At 46.4% G+C, this 25,501-nt stretch overlaps 1 pseudogene; it reads right to left on the reverse strand.

The window, feature by feature from the left end:
• Positions 1 to 3,888: 3,888 nt before the first annotated feature.
• LOC140134472 (U2 spliceosomal RNA) lies at positions 3,889 to 4,104 on the reverse strand (annotated as a pseudogene).
• Positions 4,105 to 25,501: the final 21,397 nt, after the last annotated feature.

Here is a 25,501-nt window from a genome sequence, read left to right on the forward strand (position 1 = left end):
ACCAAGCCCACGACACAGGGAAAGAAGGAAAAAGTGGGACATCGACTTTCCGGCAGAGTCCCTTGGTGTTTTCAGAGTTCTTCGGACGATGTGACAAAAGAAATCCATAGCATAGTGGGGATGTCGGTGATGCCCTTACCCCCCTTGCGAGGCTCCTTGTACCTGACTGACTTTTTAACTCTGTCCATCTTTGAACCCCAAACAAATTCGAACATGGTCCTGGTAATGGCCCTTCTGACTTCGGGGGTGGGTGGCCATGCCTGTGCCGTGTAGTGTAGCACAGGCAGCACCTCATTACGTAGGACCAATGCTTTGCCCTCAAAGCTTGTCCAAACAGGTCACACGTCTAGGCGAGCTCCATCACCGAATGCTGGTCTGCGCAGAAAAAGGCCACATCGTCCATTTGGAGTGAGCACTTGACCTCGGAGTGTCCTGGTCCCGGTGAGATGATCACTCTGTTCTCTCCTCTCTGCCAGATAGATTCTGCGAACAGTTCTATAACACAAACAAAGAGAAGAGGTGAAAGAGGACAGCCTTGTCTAACCCCTGGAAGGATAGGAAAGGGATTAGACTTTCAGCCGTTCAACAACGCTGTGCTGCAAATGTCAGAATACATCAGGTTAACATAGGTACAAAACATTTTCCCCAGACCAAGCTTGTGCAGTACTTTACCCATGAATTCATGCGAGACTCGGTCGAAGGCCTTCTCCTTATCAAGGCTGACCAGGACTGCGCAGATGCGGCGGCTTCTGATGTAGTGGACCATGTCTCTCATGAGGGCTAGACTGTCTGCAATCCTGCGGCCTGGGATGCCGCAGGTCTGGTCCGGGTGGATGATCTTCCCTATGACGACCTTCAGTCTGTTTGCTAGGACACACCTCTCTCCCTTCCGCTTGTACAGGATTGTGATCATTTCCTGCCCTCCACCACCATCTCCTCAAAGAGCCCTAAAAAGTCCGGGCAGATGAGGTTCCCCAGCACTACATAGAGCTCTGCTGGGAGACTATCACTGCCTGGAGTCCTGCCGAGTCTAAAGGATTGAGCAGCAGAGAGCAGCTCATCCACCATCATGTCCAAACAGGTGCCATGGCTGTGGCACCTGCAGGATCAAGGGGGTTAGTGATACCTGCTAGGAACCTCTCGGCAGCTTCTTGGTCTGTGGTTTTCTGGGCGTAGAGGCAGCTGTAGAAGTTGGTGACGAATCCCATCATGGCCTCCTTGCCCTACTGCATGTTTCCATCTTCAGAGCGCAGTTCAGTCACAGGCGTGTGGCCGGCGTGAACTTTCCTGAAAAAGAAAGAGTTACACTTCTCACCCTTCTCAAGGTTGTCCATTTTGGCACGAAAGATGATTTGATTGGATTCCTCCTCGAAGTGGGCCAGGTGGGAATCCATGGCCCAGAGTGCCCTGAACCTGGACAGTGAAGAAGCAGGGGATCATAGAGTACCCACATGGTCTGATTGCTCTAGAGGTGAACACAAAGTCTATCTGGGAACGCAGTGAGCCATCGGGGCAGCTCCACGTGTAATTCACGGAGCCGCGCCCCATGGAAACCACCGCATCCCTTAAGGATGTTTTCAGTTACCATCTCTATTAGCAGTTTGGACATGACATCAGCTTGCTGGAGGTGCCAGAGCTGCTCCCATCTTTCTCTATGAGAGAGTTGAAGTCTCTGGCCATCACTACGGCCCGGGTGGTGGAGAGCTGCGGTCTGAGGTTCTGGAAAAGTTCCAGACACTCACCCTTGTCAGGGGATGCGTACACACTGATTAGCCACACGGGCTCACCCGCCCAGGAGCCATCTATGACCAGAAGTCGGCCGCGGTCTAGCTCCCGGACGGAATCAAGCGTGAAAGCGCTTCCCCTGAGAAGGATGGTGGTGCCTACAGACTTACAGTCGCCCCTATCCTCCGGACCAGTAGGATGGGCCGTGACTCCACTGTCTGGCCAGATGTTGGTAGGACTTAGAGGAGGGAAGGGCACATTCCTGCAACATAAAAACATCACCTGGTTGGAAGGCGAGAAAGGTTAGTAGAGTCAAACAACAAAACTTATCTCTAATGCTTCTAACATTAATGGAGAAAATGGTTAGATTCACCATCATGGAAAAAGAAAAGAAGGGGGGTTCAGTTGGGACAATGCAGCCCTAGTTACCTATCCTATCAGGTGGTTCTTCTTCCTGCTGGATGATTGGGGATGCTTCTGCCTTGGCTAGCATCTCCTCGATCACAGGGCTGAGGGATCCCGGCAGATCCTGAAAGCAGGGGCTGTCAGGATCAAAGGACTCCATCAGCATCTGGAAATCTTCTCTATTGCATCAGTGGTGGAGGGCTTTTCATTCTCCACCAGTACTACTTTCCTGGTGGTTTCTGTTACTCGGCTCTCCACTTGGAGAAGTTCTCCACCGTGAGGGCTAGGGGATCAATGTCAGGGATGGGGGTTTGGGTTAGTGCCGCTGATTCCTGGGGGGTTGCTTTAAGGGCTGGTGGCTGAACTGCTGAGACCCCAACTAAGGGGGTTATGGTGGTCTAAGTGGGGGGAAGGGAGGGTTTGGAGTTGGTTTGGGAGGGATGGAAGGTGTCCCCCTCTCTGTCTTACCTGTCTGCAGTTTGACACCTTGGCAGGCTTGGCCACATTCCTGGAAGGCCGAGTCACCTTCTTTGACACATCTTTTGTTCTTCTGGCTGACTTACCGACACCTTTGCCTTGGGTTTCTTTGTTGTCTCTGCAGGGGAGCAGATTTCAAAGCCTTTTCCTGGAGCCGAGGCGACCACCTCTGCCCAAGTCTTCTTCCATTGTGGACAGGTTTTGTAGACATGTCCAGTAAGGCCACAAAGGTTACAAGTAGATTTCCTGGGACAATCTTTTGATTCATGGCCTGTTACCCTGCAATTCTTGCAGGCTTCCTCCTTGCAGGTCTTCATCTGATGACCCACTTCCTGCAGGTTTGCAGCATATCCGTGTAATAGATGAGGTTGTGGGTGTTGCCAAACGTGAACGCTTGGGGCAGATGTTGGAATCCGTCTTCTGATGCAGAATCCTTCTGCAGCAGGACTGCCACAGCCGACTTGCCCATCCTTAGGTTGTAGCAGTTCAGGACCTTTTTGGGTCCTTTCACCATTGTGCAATACCTTTGGAGGAATGTCAAGATGTCCTTGCCAAGGGTCCGCAGATTCCACATTGACACGATGATCCTTCTCTACTCCCTCTGGATCAGACAGCTGCACAAGAATTTGGAGAAAGGGGAATCCGGCATCGCTGCTTTCACTGCTTCCCAGTACCTCTTACATGGAGATGAATGTTACTTAAAAGGTCCTGCCAACCATTTCTTGGATCCCGAAGAACTTGTGGCTTGCAATACCCTGGTCAAGCAGCTTGGACATGTCCGGCACCCTTCCGTCCACCTCCTTTAGCTTCAGGGCCACCGTGTCCCTCAAGTACAGAGGGAGCTTTGGGGACTCCTGGGTCTTCCTGGGTGGCTTCTGAACCCGAGAAGTGGTGGGGGCTTCAGGGTTGGGGACAGCTGCAGGTCCTGGGGTCTGCACCTCTGATCTTGGGGCTTCAGCCTCAAGTCTTGGTGTTTCAGCCTCTGATCTTGAGGTTTCTACCTCGGATCTTGGGGCTTCCTGTTCCAGTCCTGGGGCTTCCTTGGTCTTGGGAGGCTTCTGCCTGTTCTTTTAGGCCTCTTTGCTTGCTGGTGACATGGCTTCTGCTTCTTCTACTTGGCAGGTTGAAGAAAGAAAATGGGGTGTGGAAATCCTTTAGCAGGGTCTTCAGCAAAGCTTTCCCAAGGGGGAGAAAGCTATGAAGATTTTCCTGCTTGGTCCAGAGGTTCATAGCTGATCGCCAGGAGCAGGATTCCACTGGCAGAAATTCTTTCCAGAAGAAAAGAAGAAGAAATCTTGAAGAAGAAAAGTAATCCCAAAGATAATCCAAGGCTTTTCCAAGTAGCAACAAAGAAAGCAGCAACTCTTACAAGTCTTTTAAAAAATTCAGGCTTCCTTCTTCAGTTCTTCAGTCTTCCAGAGTCCTTTGTCCGATCCAAGTTAGTTCTGATAAGAACAGATACTACACTTGATCTTAGCCAAAAGGCCAAGAAGCGTGTCAAATGTGTCAAACCTGATGGTCTAAATGATGCTATATCTTATGCTCCCTTCATGAATTAAGATCACTCTCTATACCGCATGATCCTACGCTATCATACACGCCGTTACTTAGCTCTACCCAGCTCGTCTCGTGATTGGTTACCACGTCCGAACCAATGGGTGTTAGCAGTGACGTCACAAGGGGGCAGGTTGTGGGCAGAGCCTCGCACATAAATGTGTGTCACTCTCTTGCAGCACTTAGTGGCTCGAACGGCCGGGATCCACCATCAGGGCTCTGGCGCATCTGTTTATTATTAGGGAGAAACATGTTGAGGATATTAATGACATTTAGACTTAGTGCAGAATGACCATGTATGGCAGAAAAAGAGAGGGCAGAGAGGTGTGTCGGATGAGTGGTTGACCTGAGTGGAGATATCAGTCACTAGTCACACTGTCTACTGCTCCCCCTGCTTGAACTGTTCTGATGCCTGTGACAATTCAGTGTGTTGTGCATGAATATATCTGATACCAATACACTTAGTCATTATTGCTCAGGCATTAGAAAGGAGGGACGAAGGTAATCATTTTAAGGAAAATATGTGTTGTTTGCACTATGAATTCAGTTCCTTTTAATACGCCAATTGAATGTTAAATTTTAGATTATCTTATCAATCCATATTTCGTCAGTGAGCCCCCAGCCTCCTAACATGCAATTCAATGTATTAGCATCCATTCAGTCCCTCCAGTTCTTTAACTCCTTCTAGATCAAGACCAGATAGGCGAACACGAAAGGGAATTCATCCTAGAACTCCTACACACCATTCTTTACAATAATTTCTTCCTCTTCGGAGATAAATTTTACCTCCAAACTCAGGGAACCGCTATGGGGTCCAATGTAGCCCCTCCATACGCTAACACATACATGGCCTTTTTCGAAAAGGACCATGTATACAACAATGAGACTTTTCAGAGATCCTCTTTATACTGGCGAAGATATATAGATGATGTGTTCTGCGTGTGGAGGGGCTCATTGGACTCCTTACTCACTTTCCACAACTACCTCAATTCTGTCACACCCGAACTACAGTTCACACTGCATCATGATACCCACCAGATGAACTTTTTAGACACACTTGTGATACAGGATCCCCTAGGAAACATCTCCATAGATCAGTGATGGCTAACCTATGGCACTGGTGCCAGAGGTGGCACTCAGAGCCCTTTCTGTGGGCACTCAGGCCATCACCAGAGAAGACTCCAGGTATCTTCCTGCAGTCCCAGACAGCCCAGGACTTGCTGTGCACAGAGCTATTTTAAAGTGACAGGACTACCTGGGACTATTTTCTGCATTATTGGTGTCCTCAGGTGCTGGTATCAATGAAAACTGTGACAGAGAAGGGAGTATAAATCACAAATTAAATTTCTGTGTTGGCACTTTGCAATAAATAAGTGGTTCTTGTTGTAGTTTGGGCACTCGGTCTCTAAAAGGTTCGCCATCACTGCCATAGATCTTTATGTCAAACCGACCGACAGAAACACACTCTTACATTTCCACAGCTCACATCCACCACAGACCAAGAAATCATTCCCAATATCCCAATTTAACCGAGTGAACAGAATAGTCAGTGACCCATTAAAGAAAAAGGAAAGAATGACAGAAATGGCAGCTAAATTTCAGAGGAGAGGTTACCCCACTAACATTCTTACGGAAACAGAGAGGAGACTTACCACACAAACCAACAATAAACCCAAAGAGAAACCCCGAAGAGTTGCATTCATTCACCAATACCATCCCACTTCCCCACTTCTGACTAGAACTATTAAAAAACACTGGCCACTACTCAAACAAGCCTACCCCGACATCCAGGAATTCCAATCTCCCCCCCTCATGTGCTACAAACGCACAAAGAACTTGAGGGACAGGCTGGTACGGGCTGACATAGGAAGCTTTCAAAAAACTAAGCAAATGTTTCTGTCCACCCCAAAAAAAGGCACATTCCCCTGCCTTAATTGTAGTCAATGTTCTTCTATCATTCGTGGGGAATCTTTCTCCCATCCCAGAACTGGACAACGGTACCCTATACAAGGATACTTCACCTGCAATTCACGGTTTGTGGTCTACCTCCTCAAATGTCCATGTGGACTCCTATACGTGGGAGAAACTGTAAACCCCATAAAGGACAGGATTAGTAAGCACAAATCAACGATAAGGACAAACCAAACTTTATTACCAGTTCCAGCGCATTTTGTCAAGTGCCACCACCACCCCTCTCAATTACGCTTCCAAATAATTGAACAGGTGGAAACCCCCCGTAGAGGGGGCAACAGGATAGCGTTTTTACGCAATCGTGAATCCTACTGGATCCACACCCTGCAGACAATCGAACCATTGGGCCTGAATAGGGCCTATGACCGAACCTTTTCCTAATGTCCTATATAATTTCATTTATGTATGTTTCTATGCCACATTGATGTGATTTACTTTAACTTATGTTATTTCCCTTCTCTTACAGAAAAAATAACAGCATAGAATCTGCATCGTTCTTCTTTGTCTCTCCCAGGATGGTAATTACCACACATAGTACACCCAATCATTAGACCTTATCCTAAGGTTATATTTTATTACTATCCATTCAACATACTTTACTCACACTATCTACTCTGAACTCAATCTACTGTTCCCCTACAGCTCCTCCCCCCTTTTTTTCCCAATCACATACTTTCTCTTCTCAACATATGCCCCCCAAGTCCGCCAGATGCGACATATCACACCCTATATATTTTTTACAAGGTGAGCGATGTGCCGGCACTCTTGTCCCCAGACAGCGTCTCGCTGCTATAGCAACCCATACGTCACTTCCGGTTTTGCATTGTAGTGTCCCGGACGTCACTTCCGGTCATGCGCAGTGCACTTCCGGTGACGTCACTTCCGGTTATGCGCAGTACACTTCCGGTGACGCGCACACGCTATTTAAACCACCCTGTGGCCACACACACTGGCGGCCTCACTACTCCTCCATATCCCAAACTTCTCATGTAAGTACTTTTGCCCTCTCTCGCTGCCCCATTGATCCCACTCTATATCGCCCCTACATACCTTTATCCCTCTGCACTAACGCTACCCCATACTTCTCTCTTACCACTTCAGTCTTGCGAATGTTACCTCTGATATGTATCTCAACACCTGCATATATCTCTTACAAAGGACGTCCTGTATATATGTATATATTTGTACTACACCCTCTCCCCTTCTCCCCTTTATAGCTTACTCTAGCCTTGTATTTATTGCATGTTTTTCCACCCTAGGTCAGATCCTACTTGACAAAGGTCGTGATGACCGAAACGTCGTACTTAATGTTTAAAGATCTGTGAAAAATTACTCTTTAAAATTCTTTTTGCTATGGTGAAGGCTTTGCTATGTGATAGAATCACTGAAATAAAAATCATTTGAAAAATTCAGAATTGGTGTGTGCCATGTTCTCCATATAAGCTTTAACTCCTTAAGGACGCAGCCATTTTGTAGCTTAAAGGAAATCTACCACTTTCCAATAGTACTTCTAAGCAGCAAATACCGTGCTCAGGGTGAGCTGCTGCCGGAGCATATCTTCGTTATGTTCATAAACCGCTGTAATGCTTTTAAACACTTTAGTACTTTAGTAATCTTTATATTGGAAGCAGCTTTGGCGCACGGTGGTACGTGCTCGAAAGAGCCTGTTTTGTGTAGAGACATATTCAGGATATGTCTTGTTGTATTCCAGCATTTGTGTACCAAATCATATATAGAAAAGTTAAAGTAAGCCAACCAATGGCCTTCCAGAGCATCAAAGAATTTCAAATTCTAGCATTTCTAGCTCTAAATTTAAATGAGCCCCAACACTACCATGTCCCAATCAGAGCTACAAAGAATTAAAGAGAACTTCTCTTGCAAATTAACTCACCCAAAATAAATACTTCATTAAAAACTATGATTAAAAAGCATTGCCCTAATCCCTAAATTGTTTCTATTATTTACAAGGCTGCAATGTTACAAAAATCAATTTGTAAACTTATATGCAACTCACCGGATGGGAGACCAATGACACTATGTGAGTCCATTGAAGCCCTGCATATTCATGCGTTACTTGCATTGCTCTGCTACCTAGTTCCTGATTGACAGGTCTCATTGCTAAAGAACATTCTGCTATGTGGAACATGGAAAGAGAGCTCTGTTACATCACTGGCAGCTTAATGTCATGTGACAAAATCGGAATCCAGGCTAGAGGTCAGGAACAGGCGTGAAGTCAGGGCAGGCGGTAGAGATGCAGAGGACAGGTCCGAGGTCACAACAGGGATTCAGCAGAGCAGGGATGGAACAGGTACAGGAACTCACAGAAAGTTTTTTCTTAGGCCAGGTAGCTCAAAGATCTGGCAGGGAATCCTGGAAACAACCGACCTTTAAGGAAACCTGGGAGTGCCAGCACCAATCAGCAGTGCGCTATCCCTTTAAATCCAAGAGTGCCGAAGCGCACCCTAGGGAGCAGGGACACGCACGCGGACCAGACTGGACGGGAGCAGGAGCATGGAGAGGTGAGTTTGATGCTGGGACTGGGGGGCAGCGGCACAATGGAGAGGGGCACGGGTGTGCCCGCGGTCCGAGACTTGGAGATCCATAAGGTCTTGTTACATTTGCATGCATGTATCTGATCACATGAAATCACAGCAGCTTCCATGGAGGGAGACATTGCAAATGTTATTGGGTAAAGGACCTTCGATTATATCACCCTGGTCAAATGACATACTGAGAAGAGGCATGGGACATGGGCAGGTGTAGATGGGACACTTCCCCTCTGATGCCAGGAAATGTATGATGAAGTTGATTTATGGGGATGTAATGGAAACTATTTTTAACTAAAAGAAGGGTGTCAGTTAGTTAACACCCTTAACTATGGGAACCTGCCACTAGCTGCATTTGTGAAAATGTGGTGACTGCTTCCCTTTACGAAGCGCTGTGCCATGGGCTGATCACTCTGCAAGGGACTGAACTCTGTGCATCATATTGATATATGCAGGGGCGCACCTGCCATGGGGCGAGTTGAGAATCTTGCCTCAGGCGGCACGCCTCCTGCTGTACGAGGGGGCGGCACCGTTCTCCCAGCCACGCTCCGAACTGCACTCCAGCCGGCAAGAGGCTCCCTGCAAGAGGCTCCCTGCGCCAGCCGGCACTGAGCTGCTGCCCGCCCCTTCTGCCAGCCGTCAAGCACAGAGTTCTCCTGCCCATGGGACGAGCTCTCAAGTGCCTGCCTGGCACCTGGCCGGCATGCACCGATCTTCCGCCCACCGACCACCTGGCACCGAGCTCCTGTCCAGTATGCCAGTTGGCCAGCACCATGCTGCAGCAGCCCACTGGACAGCACCGAGCGCCCGGCACTCCCCGCATACCTGTCAGGACCATAAAAAAAAGGTAATGTAACTTTATCTGTGCATGTATATATATATATATATGTGTGTGTGTTTGTTTATGTATATGTATATGTGTGTGTATATGTGCATGTATGTGCATGTGTGTATAAGTGTATATGCTGTATGAGTGTTTATGTATATTCTGTATATGGTGTGTGTCTGTATATATATGTATATGTGTATGTAAATGTGTGTGTATGTATGTGTATGTATGTGCAGTGTGTGCATATGCTGTATATGTGTGTATATATGCTGTATGTATATGTAGTATTTGTGATATTTATCAGAGCTTCTATTTTGTACTACATGGCAATATGCTGTATACATTTTATACTACATGGCGGTACGCAATATGCATTTCATATTACATGGCGGCACACTGTATACATTTTATACTACATGGCGGCACGCTGTATGCATTTTATACTACATGGCGGTACGCTGTATGCATTTTATACTACATGGCGGTACGCTGTATGCATTTTATACTACACGGCCGCATGCTGTATGCATTTTATACTACATGGCCGCATGCTGTATGCATTTTATACTACATGGCGGCACACTGTATGCATTTTATACTACATGGCCGCACGCTGTATGTATTTTATACTACATGGTGGCACGCTGTATGCATTTTATACTACATGGCCGCACGCTGTATGCATTTTATGCTACATGACGAAAGGCTGTATGTATTTTATACTACATGGCGGTATGCTGCATGCATTTTATACTACATGGCCGCACGCTGTATGTATTTTATACTACATGGCGGTACGCTGTATGCATTTTATACTACATGCCGATACGCTGTATGCATTTTATACTATATGGCGGCAAACTGTATGCATTTTATACTACATGGCCGCACGCTGTATGTATTTTATACTACATGGTGGCACGCTGTATGCATTTTATACTACATGGCCGCACGCTGTATGCATTTTATGCTACATGATGAAAGGCTGTATGTATTTTATACTACATGGCGGTACGCTGTATGCATTTTATACTACATGCCGATACGCTGTATGCATTTTATACTATATGGCGGCAAACTGTATGCATTTTATACTACATGGCCGCACGCTGTATGTATTTTATACTACATGGTGGCACGCTGTATGCATTTTATACTACATGGCCGCACGCTGTATGCATTTTATGCTACATGATGAAAGGCTGTATGTATTTTATACTACATGGCGGTATGCTGCATGCATTTTATACTACATGGCGGTATGCTGTATGTATTTTATACTACATGGCGGTACGCTGTATGCATTTTATACTACATGCCGATATGCTGTATGCATTTTATACTACATGGCCGCACGCTGTATGTATTTTATACTACATGGTGGCACGCTGTATGCATTTTATACTACATGGCCGCACGCTGTATGCATTTTATGCTACATGATGAAAGGCTGTATGTATTTTATACTACATGGCGGTATGCTGCATGCATTTTATACTACATGGCCGCACGCTGTATGTATTTTATACTACATGGCGGTACGCTGTATGCATTTTATACTACATGCCGATACGCTGTATGCATTTTATACTATATGGCGGCAAACTGTATGCATTTTATACTACATGGCCGCACGCTGTATGTATTTTATACTACATGGTGGCACGCTGTATGCATTTTATACTACATGGCCGCACGCTGTATGCATTTTATGCTACATGATGAAAGGCTGTATGTATTTTATACTACATGGCGGTATGCTGCATGCATTTTATACTACATGGCGGTATGCTGTATGTATTTTATACTACATGGCGGTACGCTGTATGCATTTTGCGTTGGTTAATTTTTCACACCAAATCAATATGATGGATCTGGTCCTGACACTCCCAGATATATTACATATATGGGGGGGGGGGGGTGTCTCTCTATGGCTCGCCTCAGGCAGCAGAAAGGCTTGGTACACCCCTGGATATATGATACAGAGTTCTTGCCCCCTGGATATATGATACAGAGTTCTTGCTTCCCTGATATGCAGCAGAGCCAACAGTACTAAAAAAAAGCTAGAAGTGTAGAGAGATACATTTGCCTTTGCTATTTACTGAAACACATTGTTTTAAGATATTCTCTAGGGATTTGCTGTTTACATAGAGACTGTCAATCCCTCATCTTCCTACACAAAAAAGTAACTATGATACATGATTGAAAACCATTCATCATCTGTTGTGTAGGCTGCAAAATGATTTTCTTGTGGCTGCAAAGAATTGGATATAATTATATAACTAAGTATTTTGGGATATCTAGCTGTTCCCTAAACTATGATGTTTCTGAAGGAAGACAGTAAAAGATCTTCATTTGATTTGTCAGCCATGACAAAAGGAACAATTTAGAAAGAGTAGATAGGAATTGCTTTTTGTATAGAAATCATAAATTATTTAAAGGGAACCTGTGACCAAGGACCTTATTTTCACTAAAGACAGATCACAGAAGTCCATTACACCTGCATAGCAAATATGCCTTTCTGCTTTCTCTAAACATTTTTCATTACAATATAATTGTGTGTTATAACTTACCTTGCACCCTGACAGAATCCTATGTAGTCCTAGGGATTGGGCTTTAGTTTGGATGCATTTCAAAAAGCAAAACGTGCCTTGCCCTCACCTTTGTGCTTCCGAAGATTTAAATGGTCAGCGCACCTTTGAATGGTACTGGCTATTCCCGGAATTCTTCATAAGCCAGCCTCTTCCTGCACATCCCGTCGAATCTTTGTGCCTCACAGCCTTAAAAAAAGCTTGTTTGATGGCCTGTGCTACTATTCTGAATTCCTGTTGTGACCCTGGTTCTTTTGTTGACTTCGATCACTTTCTGGATGCCCTGACCTGTTGCTACGTTCCTAAATCTGATCTTATGCTGCCCATTCTGACCTTCTACCTGTCCCCGACTATGATTTTGCATCTCTGCACCTCGCCTTGGCCGCCACCGCGGACAAAGTCGCACCTGTGGAACAACCTGGTGGTACCACACCGCAGCATGTCCAACCCGCTTTGCGGCAGGCTCTGGTGAAAACCGGGTACCACTTAGACTCCGGTCCCAGGTGTCTGCTTGCGTCATCGTCCGCGGTGGTCCAGTGGTAGTTATATTCTTGTACCTTTGGGGAGAATTATAATAGGTATTAACTATCCCCTTAAAGCATATTTCAGCTAGACTACATTGCATGCTGTATATTTGTGACTTGCACAATGAGCAACAAACAATATGTCAGACTGTTTAAGGGCCTGCAGTACATCCATCTGCAGACACTTCAGAGAAGAACACAAAAACATTACAGACTTTAGATGGCAGGGTATCTTAAAAGAGGAGGTGAAAATGTAAAAAAAATTACAGTAGGGAGTTCTAATGGATATTTTTATTGCAGACCCCCAAGTCCCAAGACATTAATCTGAGATCTTATTCATTCTTATTAGTCGGATATAATTTGTAATTATATGTGTATTGTTATTTGAGCGATCAAGATAGCATACTGCATACTAGTTGGTTTTACAAGTGGTGATCACATCATGTGACTTTTTGTTCCACCAGAATTATGTGCTACAGTCAGCCCTTGATAAAGAATTTTTTGTCATAATGCGTTGGTCGTATGCTGCTCCTTATGTACATGTAACATCGCCTTATTTTATGTGGATGTAGATTTTTTTTAATTCAAGATGCTGGATTGTTGGATCTTTCTATCCTCTTATACAGAATTATAATAGTTATATTCTTGTACTTAGGGGCAGTATTATAGTAATTATATTTTTGTACATAGGGGTAGTGTTATAGCAGTTATATTGTATAACATATGAGCAATACTACATCAGTTATATTCTTATACATAGGGGACTGTATTATAGTATTTATATTCTTGTACATAGGGGGCAGTATTATAGTAGTTATATTCTTGTACATAGGGGCAGTATTATAGTAGTTATATTCATGTTCTTAGGGAGCAGTATTATAGTAGTTTTGTACATAGGGGCAGTATTATAGTAGTTATATTCTTGTACATAGGGACAGTATTACAGTAGTTATATTCTTGTACATAGGGGGCAGTATTATAGTAGTTATATTCTTGTACATAGGGAGCAGTATTGTAGTAGTTTTATTCTTGTACATAGGAGGCAGGATTATAGCAGTGATATTTTTGTACATATGGGACAGTATTATAGTAGTTATATTCTTGTACATAGGGGGCAGTATTATAGTAGTTATATTCTTGTACATAGGGACATTATTATAATAGTTATATTCCTGTTCTTAGGGTGCAGTATTATAGTGGGTATATTCTTGTACATAGGAGGCAGTATTACAGTAGTTATATTCTTGTACATAGGGGGCAGTATTATAGTAGTTATGTTCTTGTACATAGGGAGCAGTATTATATTCTTGTATATAGGGGGCAGGATTATGGCAGTGATATTCTTGTACATAGGGGACAGTATTATAGTAGTTATATTCTTGTACATAGGGGGCAATATTATAGTAGTTATAATCTTGTACATAGGGGACAGTATTATAGTAGTTATATTCTTGTACATAGGGGGCAGTATTATAGTAGTTATATTCTTGTACATAGGGACATTATTATAATAGTTATATTCCTGTTCTTAGGGTGCAGTATTATAGTGGGTATATTCTTGTACATAGGAGGCAGTATTACAGTAGTTATATTCTTGTACATAGGGGGCAGTATTATAGTAGTTATGTTCTTGTACATAGGGAGCAGTATTATATTCTTGTATATAGGGGGCAGGATTATGGCAGTGATATTCTTGTACTTAGGGGACAGTATTATAGTAGTTATATTCTTGTACATAGGGGGCAATATTATAGTAGTTATAATCTTGTACATAGGGGACAGTATTATAGTAGTTATATTCTTGTACATAGGGGGCAGTATTATAGTAGTTATATTCTTGTACATAGGGACAGTATTATAGTAGTTATATTCCTGTTCTTAGGGTGCAGTATTATAGTAGTTATATTCTTGTACATAGGAGGCAGTATTACAGTAGTTATATTCTTGTACATATAGAGCAGTATTATAGTAGTTATATTCTAGTACATAGGGGGCAGGATTATGGCAATGATATTCTTGTACATAGGGGACTGTATTATAGTAGTTATATTCTTGTACATAGGGGGCAATTTTTATTAGTATAAAACAAACATAAATAAAGAAATACTTTTCCATCAAATAAATCAACATTAATGGTCAATAATTATAAATCATACATGTTCATAAAAATAAAATTTATATTTACTGTAACTTAAAAGTCCATTTTGGCTAAAAAAAAAAAAAAAAAAAAGATATATATACCGTATATACTCGAGTATAAGCCGACCCGAGTATAAGCCGAGACCCCTAATTTTACCACCAAAAACTGGGAAAAACGACTGACTCGAGTATAAGCCGAGGGTGGGAAATGCATTGGTCAAACCCCCCCAGTAGTATACAGCCTGCCAGCCCCCAGAAGAATACAGCAGCCCCTAGTAGTATACAGCAGCCCCCAGTAGTATACAGCAGCCCCCATGTAGTATACAGCAGCCCCCATGTAGTATACAGCAAGCCCCTAGTGGTATACAGCAAGCCCCTAGTGGTATACAGCAAGCCCCTAGTGGTATACAGCAGCCCCCCTGTAGTATACAGCAGCCCCCCTGTAGTATACAGCAAGCCCCTTGTAGTATACAGCAGCACCCCAGTAGTATACAGCAGCACCCCAGTAGTATACAGCAGCCCCGTAGTAGTATACAGCAGCCCCCCAGTAGTATACAGCAGCCCCCCAGTAGTATACAGCAGCCCCCCAGTAGTATACAGCAGCCCCCATGTAGTATACAGCCTGCCCCTAGTAGTATACAGCCTGCCCCTAGTAGTATACAGCCTGCCCCTAGTAGTATACAGCCTGCCCCTAGTAGTATACAGCCTGCCCCTAGTAGTATACAGCCTGCCCTCAGTATGCCTAGCGAATAATAAAAAAAATAAACTTAATACTCACCCTCCGACGATACTCACCTTTGATGCTTAGTGGCGGCTCCCGGTCCTCGGCGGCGGCGGCTCCCGGTCCTCGGCGGCGGCGGCTCCCGGTCCTCGGCGGCGGCGGCTCCCAGTCCTCGGCGGCGGCGGCTCCCGGTCCTCTGTGGCGGCTTCTCTCTTCTATCTTCACGTGCCGGCAGTCGCGTCCATGCGACTTGCCGGCGGGCGCACAGTGAGATGCGGCGGTGTCGCCGCTGATGACGTCATCAGCGGCGACACCGCTACATCATATTGTGCGCCCGCTGGCAAGTCGCATAGACGCGACTGCCGGCACATGAAGAGAGAAGCCGCCGCAGAGGATCGGGAGCTGCCGCCGAGGACTGGGAGCCGCCGCCGCCGAGGACCGGGAGCCGCCGCCGAGGACCGGGAGCCGGAGGGTGAGTATTATTTTTTTTTTTTTATTAACTCGTGTATTTTTTTTTTTTATTAACTCGTGTATAAGCCGAGATTAGGTTTTTCAGCACATTTTTTGTGCTGAAAAACTCGGCTTATACACGAGTATATACGGTAACAGATACAATCACATATTACAATCAGTCTAGATGGATGTTCCTCCAGAGTCTTATATTCTGGCCCTTTTTCTTGACCTCTAATGACCAGATCCACCTGAGCTCGGACATGATGAGGCTTATAGCATTATCATGGTGGAATGGCTCGCTATGGATGGACACTCTGGTTCTCATGTGCCAGTGATAGTATTTAATGACTTGGATAACTATATACATGGTCTCCGGATTGATGTTACTTACATTAGATCTTATACCATAAAGGATTTCTGGGTACTGAAGGGACTGCAGTGATGGGATTCTTAGCTTGGTGGATATGTCACGCCAGATGTTACGTCCACCCCAGCACTCTGATATAAAGTGGACCATAGTCTCCTCCTGCTGACACCCGAGGGGACACATGCGATCTGCCACACTTAGGAATTTTAGATTTCCCCTGACAGTGCCAGCTGTAAACAATAGAAAGTCCTACAGACTCTGGAGTATAGATCTTTCCTGGTTTTACTCTCAATAAAACCCTTGTCTATCCCCCATTTCTTCAGACACCTTATCCCATACGCCAGATATTGGGGGAGGAAGCCAGGAGTCCATCGGCCCCTCTTGAGACTGCCGCCTCGCATCCAGGATTCTGCAGAAGGCAATATCCAGTCCCTGACACTACTTACCCACAGGAGACCATTGTTTGAGTCCAGGCTTCCAAAATTAACTTTCAGAAATATGGAGTCAAAGAAGACCCTTGGATTTAACATATCCAGCCCACCCTCTCTCCTCTGCAGGTAGGTGATCCCTCTTTTTACTGGGCTCAACCTGTTCCCCCATAAAAGCTGGAAGAACAGGCTAAAGAGCCTAGAGGAGAAAGATTCTGGCAAAGGAAATACGACAGAGACGTAGAGGAAGACAGGGACCAGGTAAGTCTTCAGCAGAGTAACCCTTTCTCTATAGGTCAGCCTCCAGTTCTTCCATCGCTGAACCTTTACATTTCCGGTATCCAACTTCTCTTCCCAATTTAGTTTGGCATTATCTTCCCTCCCAAATTTCACCCCAAGGATCTTAATATGGGTGGAGGCCTTGGCAAACTGTGGCAGATCAAAGCCAGGAGCAGTATCCAATGTCCAGAAAGCTTGACTCTTCTCAAGGTTGACCAGAGACCCGGAGTAACTTCTGATGGCTGCAGATAACATCTCCACCTCACGAGGTTCAGATATCACCACAGTCACATCATCCGTGTAGGCAACAACATCCAGGGGCAAGCAATGGGGGACCGGCACCCCCTGAAAATCACACCACTGCAGTGATCTCAGGAACGGATCGATAGCAAACACATACAGCAGTGGACTCAGAGGACAACCTTGTCGCACCCCTGCCTCTACCCTGAAAGTGTCCCCCTGCCAACCATTGATCAGAGGAAAGCTCTCAGCCTCTCTATACAAAGTTCTTAGCCAATCTATAAATTGTCCTGGAATACCGTACTTTGATAAAGTGGCCCATAGATAATTGTGATCAACCCTGTCAAAGGCTTTAGCCTGGTCCAGACCTACAACATATCTCCCACACCTCAGAGCTTTACATCTCTCAAACATCTCTCTTATGGAGATGACTGCTCCAGAGATGTTCCGCTCTTTTACCGTGCCGTACTGAGGGCCTGCCAACAGTGCCGGGGACAAACAGACTAATCTACAGAATAGAATTTTTGCCAAAATTTTTCTGTTAACATTCAAGAGAGCGATCGGCCTCCAGTTCTTGATGTCACTAGGCTCTTTCCCTTTGGACAGCAGAATCAACGATGAGACCCTCATGGATGGAAGCATCAGGTGATTTTCTAGACAATTTCTGTAAACCTCCAAGAGGATTGGAGCTAAGAAATCTCTGAACTTCTTATAAAATTCTGCTGTTATCCCATCTGGACCTGGTGCCTTCTTCAGATTTAACTTGTTAATAGCCTCTTTAACCTCCTCCACCGTTATTTCTGCTGTCAAAGGAGAAAAGTCCAATTCTCTAGTATCAGGGCCTGGAATTGCCACCAAGAATTGGGCCACTTTTTCCTTATCCAAAGCTTTCTTCTGAAACAAGTCAGTATATTAAGATCTCACCACTCCCAGGATTCCCTCCCGAGACTCTTGTAAAACACCCTGGGAGTCAGTGAGACCTGCGATCAGTTTTTTCTCCACACGCTCCCGGCAATTCTCAAATGGATCCGGTGCCCCTCGGGTTCCATAGTCCCTTTCCACTACCAGGGAGGTATACCTACTGTACTGATACTGTCTTATATCAGATTTCAGCCGGTCAATCCTTTGTTGGTCATCCCCACCCGCCGAATAGAGTGACTCCAATTCTTTACGCAGTCTCAGATACTGGCTGTACTTATTTCTCCCTTTCTTAATTTACAGTCTCTGTAAGAGGGACCGGATCTCCTCCTTGACGTCCTCCCACCAGTCGGCCATGTTGTCATAAAAATCCACTCTGTCAAGTTGGTTCTGGAAAAAATAGTGCAAGTATTCCTCGACAGAATTGTCATCTAATAGACTAGAATTTAGTCTCCATAGCCCTCTACCAACACCAGGGTACTTAGAGTCACCCAAACAAAAGTATAAAGCTGAGTGAGTATGGGACAGTTCTTTCCCTTCTTTTTCCAATGGTTTCCGTAGGACTCACCAGAGCAAGATCTATCCTACTGCTGCGTCCTGCACATGTGTAGGTGAACTTAGGACTCCTACCACCCTGTACAAAAACTTCGGACAGGCCAGACTGCTGAATTATACTGTTAGGGACCTTACAGTCCCTGGTAAGGGGCCTACCGTTCCTGTCCCTGGTGGTAGTGGTGGCATTAAAGTCCCCAGCCATGATGACAGGAATTGATGTGAACAGATAAGGCTTTACATCATTGAAAAGCTGAGTCCTTTCGGTCACTGTCTGTGGGCCATAGATGTTAATGAGCCGGAGTCTTCTGCCTCTGACGGTGATCTCTAGCAGCAGGCACCGTCCCATCGATACCTCGGTGAGTCTGTGGACGATGACATCATGGGTGTTAAACAAGATGGAGACTCCAGCATAAGGCTCCACAGCCAGCGACCAAAAGGAAGGACCAGACTGCCAATCTCTCTCCGCCTCTCGCAGGAGACCCAAGGTGTTTAAACGGGTCTCCTTCAAGAAATATACATCGGCCTCAAAATACTTCAGGTGTAGAGATGAGCGAGCACTAATTAGTTCGTTATTCGAAACGAACTTTTCCCGATGCTCGAGTGCTCGTCTCGAATAACGAGCCCCATTGAAGTCAATGGGAGACTCGAGCATTTTTCAAGGGGACCAAGGCTCTGCACAGGGAAGCTTGGCCAAACACCTGGGAACCTCAGAAAAGGATGGAAACACCACGGAAATGGACAGGAAACAGCAGGGGCAGCATGCATGGATGCCTCTGAGGCTGCTTAATCGCACCATTATGCCAAAATTATGGGCAACAGCATGGCCATGACAGAGTGACAGAATGAAGCTAGATAGCATGTAAAACATCCAATAATTGACCCTGACACTATAGGGGACGGCATGCAGAGGCAGCGGCAGCAGCGGCAGGCTAGAGAGTGGCATGGCGACATACCCTAAATGGACTCAGGCTTCAAACCAATGGGTGGCAGAGAGGAACCAAAGGAGGTGAGCAAGAAGCGCTCAAATAATATCGGTACATGATAAAAGTTTGCCAGTATATTTTGTGGATTACACAGCAGGGTGGCGACAAAGTTAACATGGAAGCCATGAAAACAACCCAAAATTCTGCCTGACACAGCTCGTTTGATAAGGGGACCATGTATGGAGGCAGTGAACTAGTAGTAGATTAAAGGTGCTGCAGTTAAAACTATGTTAGTTGGATCTTGGCATGGAGCTGGCGCTCCGCTGCCAGGCGAGCTTTCGCCAATCCAAGCCCCTGTCTCTAGGCTACTCCCCAAACAGCACTTCTAAGAACCTTTGGTATAAGATCAAGTGTAGTAGCGTTCTTATAAGTTTGGGATATGGCGGGTGAGGGGAATGTAAACAGATGCGCAAGAAGCGCATGATGCGCATGGAGCTGGCGCTCCGCTGCCAGGCGAGCTTTCGCCAATCCAAGCCCCTGTCTCTAGGCTACTCCCCAAACAGCACTTCTAAGAACCTTTTGTATAAGATCAAGTGTAGTAGCGCTCTTATAAGTTTAGGATATGGCGGGTGAGGGGAATGTAAACAGATGTGCAAGAAGCGCTGAAATAATATTGGTAAATGATAAAAGTTTGCCAGTATATTTTGTGGATAACACAGCAGGGTGGCGACAAAGTTAACAACTTTGATGTGGAATCCATGAAAACAACCCAAATTTCTGCCTGACACACCTCGTTTGATAAGGGGACGATGTATGGAGGCAGCTATATGGACGACTTTTGGAGGTAGCAATGGAGACAACGTGTGGAGGCTGCTATGGAGACAATTTAATTTGGATAGTGCCTGTATGTGGCAGTCCAAAAAAGTTTTCAAACCAGAGGTGCAGGTAGGTGGCCCTCCAGAAAAATGGAATAGATTGAGTGCCTGTATGTGGCAGTCCAAAAAAGTTTTCAAACCAGAGGAGCAGGTAGGTGGCCCTCCAGAAAAATGAAATAGATTGAGTGCCTGTATGTGGCAGTCCAAAAAAGTTTTCAAACGAGAGGAGCAGGTAGGTGGCCCTCCAGAAAAATTGAATAGATTGAGTGCCTGTATGTGGCAGTCCAAAAAACTTTTCAAACCAGAGGAGCAGGTAGGTGGCCCTCCAGTAAAATGGAATAGATTGAGTGCCTGTATGTGGCAGTCCTAAAAAGTTTTCAAACCAGAGGAGCAGGTAGGTGGCCCTCCAGAAAAATTGAATAGATTGAGTGCCTGTATGTGGCACTCCTAAAAATTGTTTAAAACAGAGGACCGGGTCGGTGGCCCTCCAGAAAAATTAAATGCATAAAGTACTATAGCTAGAGCCAGTGGGCCCTGTCAAAAAATAGCCAGTTTCCTCTGCTTTACTGTACAAAGAGGAGAAGAAGGAGGAAAATGAGGAGGAGGAGGAGTGGATAAATTATTCAGGTTGAGCTTCCTTCACCTGGTGGAGATTGGAAATTATGAGAAATCCAGGCTTTATTCATCTTAATAAGCGTCAACCTGTCAGCGCTGTCAGTCGACAGGCGTGTACGCTTATCGGTGATGATGCCACCAGCTGCACTGAAAACCCGCTCAGACCAGACGCTAGCGGCAGGGCAGGCAAGAACCTCCAAGGCGTACAGCGCCAGTTCGTGCCACATGTCCAGCTTTGAAACCCAGTAGTTGTAGGGAGCTGTGTGATCATTTAGGACGATGGTATGGTCAGCTACGTACTCCCTCACCATCTTTCTGTAAAGATCAGCCCTACTCTGCCGAGACTGGGGACAGGTGACAGTGTCTTGCTGGGGTGACATAAAGCTGGCAAAAGCCTTGTAAAGCGTACCCTTGCCAGTGCTGGACAAGCTGCCTGCTCGCCTACTCTCCCTCGCTACTTGTCCCGCAGAACTACGCACTCTGCCGCTAGCGCTGTCAGAAGGGAAATACTGTTTCAGCTTGTGCACCAGGGCCTGCTGGTATTCATGCATTCTCACACTCCTTTCCTCTCCAGGGATGAGAGTGGAAAGATTTTGCTTGTACCGTGGGTCCAGGAGAGTGAACACCCAGTAATCGGTGCTGGAATAAATTCTTTGAACGCGAGGGTCACGGGATAGGCAGCCTAGCATGAAATCTGCCATATGCGCCAGAGTACCAACGCGTAAGAATTCACTCCCCTCACTGGCCTGACTGTCCATTTCCTCCTCCTCCAACTCCTCCAACTCCTCTTCTTCTGCCCATACACGCTGAAAAGTGAAGGACTCAACAATGGTCCCCTCTTGTGTCTCGCCCACATTCTCCTCCTCTTCCTCCTCATCCTCCTCCACCTCCACCTCCTCCGATATGCGCTGAGAAACAGACCTAAGGGTGCTTTGGCTATCAACAAGGGAATCTTCTTCCCCGTCTCTTGTGACGAGCGCAAAGCTTCCGACTTCATGCTGATCAGAGATTTTTTCAACAGGCCAAGCAGCGGGATGGTGAGGCTGATGATGGCGGCATTGCCACTGACCATCTGTGTTGACTCCTCAAAGTTACTCAGCACCTGACAGATATCAGACATCCACGTCCACTCCTCATTGTAGACTTGAGGAAGCTGACTGACCTGACTACCAGTTCTGGTGGAAGTTGACATCTGGCAGTCTACAATCGCTCGGCGCTGCTGGTAAACTCTGGATAACATGGTAAGTGTTGAATTCCACCTCGTGGGCACATCGCACAACAGTCGGTGAGCGGGCAGTTGGAGGCGGCGCTGCGCTGTCCTGAGAGTGGCAGCATCTGTGCTGGACTTCCTGAAATGTGCACAGATGCGGCGCACCTTCGTGAGCAAATCAGACAGATTGGGGTATGTCTTGAGGAAACGCTGAACTATCAGATTTAACACATGGGCCAGGCATGGCACATGTGTCAGTCTGCCGAGTTGCAGAGCCGCCACCAGGTTACGGCCGTTGTCACACACAACCATGCCTGGCTTCAGGTTCAGCGGTGCCAGCCACAGATCAGTCTGCGCCGTGATGCCCTGTAATAGTTCTTGGGCGGTGTGCCTTTTATCGCCTAGGCTCAGCAGTTTGAGCACCGCCTGCTGTCGCTTAGCGACGGCACTGCTGCTGTGCCTAGAGCTACCGACTGATGGCGCCATGCCCACGGATGGTAGTTCGGAGGAGGAAGTGGAGGAGGGGTGGGAGGAGGAGGAGGCATAGTAGGCCTGAAACACCTGGACCGAGGTAGGCCCCGCAATCCTCGGCGTCGGCAGTATATGACCAGCCGCAGGGTCAGACTCGGTCCCAGCCTCCACCAAGTTAACCCAATGTGCCGTCAGCGATATATAGTGGCCCTGCCCGGCAGCACTCGTCCACGTGTCCGTGGTCAGGTGGACCTTGTCAGAAACGGCGTTGGACAGGGCACGGATGATGTTGTCTGACACGTGCTGGTGCAGGGCTGGGACGGCACATCGGGAAAAGTAGTGGCGGCTGGGGACCGAATACCGAGGGGCGGCCGCCGCCATGAGGATGCGAAAGGCCTCGGTCTCTACTAGCCTATAGGGCAGCATCTCCAGGCTGAGCAATCTGGAGATGTGGACAATAAGGGCTTGGGCATGCGGGTGGGTTGCACTATATTTGCGTTTCCGCTCCAGCGTCTGGGGTATGGAGAGCTGAACGCTGGTGGATGCTGTGGAGGATCGTGGAGGCGACGATGGGGTTTTTGTGGCAGGGTCCTGGGCAGGGGGCTGACTATCAGCTGACACAGGGGAAGGAGCAGTGGTGTGCACGGCCGGAGGTGAACGGGCTTGTTGCCACTGAGTGGGGTGTTTAGCATTCATATGCCTGCGCATACTGGTGGTAGTTAAGCTATTAGTGGTGGAACCCCTGCTGATCCTGGTTTGGCAAAGGTTGCACACCACAGTCCGTCGGTCATCCGGTGTTTCCTTAAAGAACCTCCAGACTTCTGAAAATCTAGCCCTCGCCGCAGGAGCCCTCGCCACGGGAGCTTCACTAGTTGACACATTTGGCGCTGATGCACCAGGTCTGGCCCTGCCTCTCCGTCTGGCCCCACCACTGCCTCTTCCAACCTGTTCTGGTCGAGGACTCTCCTCCGTCTCAGAAGCACTGTGTTCACCCGGCCTATCAACCCAGCTTGGGTCTGTCACCTCATCATCCTCCGATCCATCAGTCTGCTCCCCCCTCGGACTTCCTGCCCTGACAACAACTTCCCCACTGTCTGACAACCGTGTCTCCTCATCGTCGGACACCTCTTTACACACTTCTTCCACTACGTCAAGAAGGTCATCATCACCCACAGACTGCGACTGGTGGAAAACCTGGGCATCGGAAAATTGCTCAGCAGCAACCGGACAAGTGGTTTGTGACTGTGGGAAGGGTCCAGAAAACAGTTCCTCAGAGTATGCCGGTTCAAATGCCAAATTTTCCTGGGAGGGGGCAGACTGGGGGGGAGGAGGCTGAGGTGCAGGAGCTGGAGGAGTGCCGATTTCGGTGACATGGGTGGACTGCGTGGAAGACTGACTGGTGGACAAATTGCTCGAAGCATTGTCGGCAATCCACGACATCACCTGTTCGCACTGTTCTGGCCTCAACAGTGCTCTACCACGAGTCCCAGTAACTTCAGACATGAACCTAGGGAGTGTAGCTCTGCGGCGTTCCCCTGCTCCCTTATAAGCAGGTGGTGTCTCACCCCGCCCAGGACCACGGCCTCTGACCCCTGCAGTAGTTGGACGCCCACGTCCCCGCCCTCGTCCTCTACCCCTAACCCTCGGGTTAAACATTTTGAAAATGAGAGTTATAACTTGAATTTTTTTTTTAACTTTTTTTTGTTTTTTTTGTGTTTTTTTAGTTTTTAAAACCAAACGATGCTATCCTATTGCTATGGCTATTTTCTAGCCAAGTATGAAAGCACACTGCTATGCCAGATGAGATGACGCTGAGTTATGAAAAAAATAAACGTAAAATAAAAAAGGAAATGGCAGACTGTGCCTAATTGAAATACAACCCTGGGCCCTAATAAATTTTCCCACTTCGGTCTTTGCGATGGATATGTGCGTCACTAAGCGCAAAACACAGTGGTTGCAAGTCTCACTCCAAATTGCTCACAATTTGCTAGTAGATGCACTACAGCAAGTACAGTCACCAGCAGATGAACCAGAAATCAAATATATATAACGCTACTGTAGGCGTAAGTAAGCCGTTTGGATTCTCCTATGGCTATTTTCTAGCCAAGTATGAAAGCACACTACTATGCCAGATGAGATGACGCTGAGTTATGAAAAAAATAAACGTAAAATAAAAAAGGAAATGGCAGACTGTGCCTAATTGAAATACAACCCCGGGCCCTAATAAATTTTCCCACTTCGGTCTTTGCGATGGATATGTGCGTCACTAAGCGCAAAACACAGCGGTCGCAAGTCTCACTCCAAATTGCTCACAATTTGCTAGTAGATGCACTGCAGCAAGTACAGCCACCAGCAGATCAACCAGAAATCATATATATATAACGCTACTGTAGGCGTAAGTAAGCCGTTTGGATTCTCCTATGGCTATTTTCTAGCCAAGTATGAAAGCACACTACTATGCCAGATGAGATGACGCTGAGTTATGAAAAAAAATAAACGTAAAATAAAAAAGGAAATGGCAGACTGTGCCTAATTGAAATACAACCCCGGGCCCTAATAAATTTTCCCACTTCGGTCTTTGCGATGGATATGTGCGTCACTAAGCGCAAAACACAGCGGTCGCAAGTCTCACTCCAAATTGCTCAAAATTTGCTAGTAGATGCACTGCAGCAAGTACAGCCACCA

This window comes from Engystomops pustulosus, chromosome 5, assembly GCF_040894005.1.
Source record: "Engystomops pustulosus chromosome 5, aEngPut4.maternal, whole genome shotgun sequence".
Classification (NCBI taxonomy): Eukaryota; Metazoa; Chordata; class Amphibia; order Anura; family Leptodactylidae; genus Engystomops; species Engystomops pustulosus.